This window comes from Dermacentor silvarum, chromosome 1 (assembly GCF_013339745.2).
Source record: "Dermacentor silvarum isolate Dsil-2018 chromosome 1, BIME_Dsil_1.4, whole genome shotgun sequence".
Lineage (NCBI taxonomy): Eukaryota > Metazoa > Arthropoda > Arachnida > Ixodida > Ixodidae > Dermacentor > Dermacentor silvarum.
This window is the reverse complement of record NC_051154.1, coordinates 181,039,933-181,046,452: the sequence shown is the minus strand read 5'-3', so window position 1 is coordinate 181,046,452 and position 6,520 is coordinate 181,039,933. Positions and strand designations below refer to the sequence as shown.

The 6,520-nt window shown below is 41.4% G+C and overlaps 1 long non-coding RNA gene across 1 annotated transcript; it reads right to left on the bottom strand.

The window, feature by feature from the left end:
• Nucleotides 1–2,164: 2,164 nt before the first annotated feature.
• LOC125941164 (uncharacterized) lies at nt 2,165–5,454 on the bottom strand. Its single transcript, XR_007464163.1, has 3 exons — nt 5,263–5,454; nt 3,866–3,953; nt 2,165–2,917 (listed from the first exon to the last, which is right to left on the bottom strand). It is a non-coding gene; the product is annotated as an uncharacterized LOC125941164 (long non-coding RNA).
• Nucleotides 5,455–6,520: the final 1,066 nt, after the last annotated feature.

Genomic DNA, 6,520 nt, shown 5'->3' with positions numbered 1-6,520 from the left:
CCTGTTATTTTGCGCTGTTTCCGCTCAAGTCATGAACCAACCAGCCTATATACCTACGCTTCAGCAGTTCTTAACTTACGTTACAACTAGGAAGGGGGGGGGGGGGTCTTACGGTCTAGCTTTGCAGTCGTGTACGGTCCCTATTCGTAGTGGGCCCGTTTGTTTTCCAATGGGTGTTTGGGCGCTAGGATACAGAAATTACCCACCCAATAGTGGCGCCTACATGAGGTGCGGAAGGAGTGACTGCAGTGAAACGGGACGCAATCGTGTCCTACAACGCCAACTGCTCTCGTATATACGTAGATCAGGAGTCTCTAACTTACGCCATCTTCTAGTAGCATATACAGAACTTAGATGAGCGCAGGCTTTAAATTGAGGGGTTCAGGTCGTTGGACTGCAGAGATAGATACTTAAATGTGAGCTGTAGATGTTAGACTAGTCATAGCCCTGCCTTGTTACTCCAAGTGGTTATGGTAGAAGTGTAAAAGTGAAGAAAAATTGATAAAAATTTGATAATAAAGAAAGTTAAGAATAAAAGACGCACTCACACACGCGCCTAATTTAAAGGAAAACGATCATAGAACAAACACACACTCGCGAAAGGAATTAACTCTACAGGGCCTAATTAAGACATTCGTGACGAAAGTTAAGGGCGTCTTTCTGGGAGCGGGATTGCCTAAGTTTCGTCAAATTAAATAGCCGACATAGCAAATTGCTCAGAAGTACAGGAAGACCACGTGGTCCTCCTAAGCTCTCTAGACTAAGCCCCTACTTATCGCAAAATAAAATTCGCTATCATGATGTCAGTAACACCGACGTTCATGCAGAAGTACAAACCTTAAAAGTAAGATTCTATGCCACGCACATGTTTCGACTGCCATATATATATATATATATATATATATATATATATAACGTGCGTAGATGATGATGGTGACGTGCACTTTGAATTGGGTGAGCCGTGGGCTCGTGCATCGCGCCTGGGCAAGAAGAAAAACAAATAGGAAACATAACACGCTAATGACTCGCCCACTAAGAGGGAAACCAAGAAACGAGAAAGAACACAGAGAAAGATAATTCAAAGCGTGTCGGTCGCTCCGTGGAACTCGTTGAAAACTGCACGGTTTCCAAGCCTCCTATGGTGTCACAGTAATGAAGACGAGGATGACGACAATGAGGAAGACGACTGCAGGATGGCTACAAAACAGATAATTTTTTATGTTTGATGGTCAACAACAACGAAAACAGCCTTTCCCTTACAAAAATTTTTGTAGAAAGTCTACATAAAGTGTATAGACATCTGTCTATGAAGTCAACAGACTTTTTGTAGACATTTCTTTAGACTAGTCTACAGACAGTCTATGGACTTATGGCCATACACTAATTGTAGACTAGTCTACAAAATGTCTGAGTCTATAGACTGACTATAGACAGTCTATAGATCAATGAATTTTCAGTTTTGTAGACAAATGTCTGTAGAATGTCTATAGACAAAAGTCTATAGGCTTATATAGTTCTGCTTTTGTAGAAATAAGTCTATAAAATGTCTATAGACAAATGTCTATAGACTATCTATAGACTATTCTTATAGACCAGTCTATAGACAGTCTATGGACTTATGGCCATACACTTTTTCTAGACCAGTCTACAAAATGTTTGAGTCTATAGACTGACTATAGACGGTCTATAGATCAATGAAAATTCACTTTTGTAAACAAATGTCTGCAGAATGTCTATAGACAAAAGTCTATAGGCTCATTTAGTTCTACTTTTGTATACGTGTCTATAAAATATCTACAAACGTCTATAGACTATCTATAGACTATTACATAGACCAGTCTATAGACAGTCTATGTAATAGTCATTTGTAATGTAGTGCATTTCTAGCTTACACTTTTTGTAGAATGTGGTAGTCTACCTACAGAGAGTTCCTGTAGATCAGTCTATAGCTAATCCATAGACTTCAGCCTTACAATTTTACAGGGTGTCCCAGCTAACTTAAATTTACTGAAGCTGTTCAATGAAAAATAATATTAAGAAAAGACGGTGCAATAAGATCCGATTTTAAGACCTATGGCGTGCATTCGGCCTTAAATTCAGAGGTCTGACCTTCAGGTCTTTTTATGATAATATATCTTGCAACGAGTTGTTTTTAACCTTTCATTTTCATTGACCAGCTTGGCTAAAATTACTGGGACACCATATATACTAGATAATACACCACATTTTTCTAACTATGTTTCGGCAGGCAATGTTATTCCATAAACACTCGCTGCTGGGGTTTGCTAATAAGCAGATTATTGGAAATGTCTATAAAAATTTATTGTATCCAGTATGCATATGGGAACATACATAGGGAACTGTACATAGAAAAGCATGCATGCAGATGGAAGCAGTCAAAAATCTAAAATGTATGCAGCCGTGAATCATTATGTAAAGCTGCATGAGCATTTGTGTAATTGCACATTGAAGAAAGTTTAGTCGCATGCAATGCATTCGCTTGAATGAAATCTATCTACAAGGTAGTTAAAATTTTTGTTTACATATGGCGGCAACAAAATTTTGAACGTATATTATGCATGTGCACCTGTTGCTTCCCATCTGCATTTATGCATTCATGTTAATAGATTAATAATGATCCTGAACCAGCTGTACTCTCATATGTAGCAGAAAGAAATATTTCAAGCAATTCCACAAGTGCAGACTCATGTAGTGCAAAAAAGAAAACAAGTGCACCGATATTGAATTAAATGTTTTTATTGAACGATATAATACATTAATTTATTAAAATGCATGTCTTATGCTATCATCAAAAGAGAATATTTACATATTTAAAGCTGCTTCCCCTTGGCAAGCACGGTTGCCTGGCTGGCCTTGACCTTCGTGTGAGCCGTTCCGAAGGTGCTGCAGGTGCATGCTGCAAATATGTAGATACAACAATGTGAGGCAAAAATAACAAATGTGTATTCTTTGTACGTTCATAAAGCAGCTTAATATATTCGCTCAAACAACTTAAGTCAATCCTTATTACGGTTTAACTATGCCTAATGGCTGCTTGTCAATACAAAACAGTACCATCGCATAATGTTTCACTCTACCGTATGATGAACAATTAAACTGTTACAATTGCTGCTGGCGCCAGCAACAGTATGTTATATTTTATGACAAGCCCATATGACAAATTAATGTACTTAATTAACCCAAATGATCTCTATATAATTGCTGAAACTAGGCTACACAGTTGGACTGTTTACATTTTTGGCTGGTAATTAAATATACCCGTGCGGAATAATATGCTCAAATGAGTGACTGGAGTATTGAACGTATCATGACAAAGATTGTCATTTATTTTCCTTAATACACATTTAAATGTCTTTCTTATACTCTTAACTGATACATCATTGGCCATAACTTCAATAGAAGGCAGATGGATTGATTGTGTTGATATGGTCACTTAGTTTCCTATAGATAATCATATCTTTTGGGCATGCTGACACGGTTGCAAGTTAGGTATACCACATGAGCACCAGAAATACCCCGTGAGCACTTTCTGTGTTGTGGCACGACACATATGTACCTCCTGGGAAACAAAATTGAACTGTCATTACAATGAATGCTATCACAGTAAATAATTGAAGGCGCTCTATAACATAAGTATATTTTTCTAGAGTTTCGAGGTTCAGGACACTTAGGCAATGCAAAAAGATTGAGTAAGAAATGTCCCATGTCAGCATGCTTCACTTTCATTTCTTTTTCAGAAAATGATACCAATTTGTAATTTTTGGGGGGAGTTGAAATGCTTCAAAAATATGTTTAAGACAGCGATTCTCTGGAAACATTGTATGGAAATAACAAGACAGCATACCTATGTTGTCATTTTCAATTTCCCTGATGTTTTTCCAAGCTTTCCCTGGCTGTTTTCATGAAAATTCCCTGGCAGTCTATGACACCCGCTGTTTAGGGGCAATAAAAAATATTGTGGTTTAATGCTTGCATAATTGTAATTATAAAGAATGACACGTCAGTCACTTGAAATGCACTATTAGATTCAGCTGAGTTGAATCACTTGTTTAATAAAGCTGACAAGGGCTTGGCGAAGTTCGTAATTCATGGCAACACGAGCACAGCACAGAAAATCTTCAAACTCTCCTCAAACCCAATGGCTTCAGTTTCAAACGTGTAAAGCGTGCTTCCCCGAGCCACTAATTTATTGTTCTCCAATTCTTTCGGTTAAGTTGCGAAGCTGCGATTGACTGAGCTTATCGCGAGTTTCGTGCTCTGAAAGCTTTTGCAGTTATATATATTTATACTGGTTGCCAGGAGCCCCATAAATACTCCGACTTTTGACTTACGAAAACGGCAGCACACGCGGCTTGCTGATGCATGACCCGCAAACACGGCCTTTCATCTGAGTACGCTAGCATTTATTCAACTGTACCATCGCGATGGAAAGAAACGCGAACAGCGGAGCGCGTGGCCGAAGCATAACTGAATGTATAGTGGGCGCCGTCCAGTCATCACCATTCACAGGCGCGTATGTCCGGTTTGATTGCGCTGTGCGATGATGCACCCCCTATATTGCGATATTTTCTTTCTATTTTACTTCTCTTTTATTTGAAAACGACAAAAGGTGACGTCGCAGTAATGATGAGAGCGCAAACTGTACTAACAGAAACAAAAATATCGCAGTATAGGGGGTGCATCATCGCACAGAGCAATCAAACCGGACATGCGCGCATGTCCATGGTGATGACTGGACGGCGCGCACTATGCCTTCAGTTATGCTTCGGCCACGCGCTCCGCTGTTCGCGTTTCTTTCCATCGCGATAGTACGTCTCTTTTAGACAATTCGTCACTCTAGCACAATTTAGAGGTATATACATAAAGCGCTTTAGATGAGTTTTATTAGACAGGCAGCGCAGCGTTTATGGCCGCCGATCGAGCGCCACAAAACGAGACCTGCCCACAGTACGCCGCTTAACACACACAATCCGCGCTTATTTCTGCTCAGTATCCACGTTAAACTTGGTGTATTTCCTTTTTCACGGACATTGACAATGACGGTGAAATGAACAAGCGCGAGCGATCGCTTGCCGTTAAACATTCCCTATAGTAGAGTCGAGAACCCGAGCGCGTTTACAAGCCAAACGACAAACCGACACTACGCCCGAGTCGCCTACATTACATGCAGCCGGTTCGCGCTACGAAATACGCTCACCTAGTCATGAGCTAGTGACGGAAAACATCTTCGCTAAAACTTACCGTTCAGTGTAGTTGACGTGTGATGCCACAAAGTCGAGACGAATACACAGACACCAAGGTGCAGGCAGCTCACCAGCAGCAACAAGCGTTGACTTGCCTGGCGCAGCCGTTGAGAATTCAAATCGACGCGGAGAGATGGCGCGCCGCCGTTGCTGCCGCTGCGCATGCGCAGGAGCTGCGGCCGGCGACGGCGTACGTGCTCCGAGAAGTCTGAGCGCCTTTGCCCGTTTCTTTTTTTTTTTTTTTATTGTCGCTCTCTCTCTCTCTCTGCGTTCCATGCGCGCGAAACCGGTTGCTTTAACCTTCCATTTTTCAGTTCTTTCCATGGAAAAAGGAAATGCCTTGGCGCGCTGTATTACAAACGCTGTGGGCTATCGCATGGAGCAGGAGTGCACACTTGGATGAACGCAGTGTTTGTAAAAACCGTTAGCACGCACGTCAGGCGCTAGCATTATGGCCAGCGACGATGAGTAATGTAGTGCATTTCTAGCATAGCTTTCAACGTACCGCCAAATGGGATACCTAGCTGCGCACATGTTAGTGCAGTCTGTTCCGGTGATATGTCAAAGCAATCAATACACTAATGACGTACGCATATACTCGGCCGCACAGGCATATAGCGCCTGGAAAGGACTGGGTGGGCTCAGAGTATCAGCGCACATTGTAAGTGAACGAGAAGCTTTAATCAATTTATAGCGCGGGATATCCGTCTGCGAAAAACCACCCGATGTTAGTGATGCAGCCTAGATATGGGGAGAACCTAAAGAGTATCTGAGAATCAGACGACACATAAGGCGCACACCACATACACGACATCGGTTCATCGCACACTAGCAAATTCTGCGTTGTCAGCTGTACACATTACAAGTCTCTGTGCTGTTAGCATGATGCCTGTTTGTAATCCGCTTCTCGCTAAAACTGGCATTCATAACCTCTATTTACATGATTGGATCGGCATTTTGCTTTCTTTATTTTACTGCCGCAAAAGTAATGCTATGAAAAACAACTGTAAGGACTGTCTTGGGATTGCCGAGAGCGACTACGGGGGTCATATAACTGTGGTGAACAAATGCGGAAGTATATACACCATGTCTATAATAAACTCTACAAGAAGGCTTTAAAGAAATGTCAGCAGTATATTCAATCCCAGTGGCTTATATCAAACGTAGCTCCGTATTATCCGCCTGTAACTCCGCTTGGTTACAGCGTACACGGGTTGGGCCGAGTTTAACGACTCTTGTCTATAGACGGCAAGTAA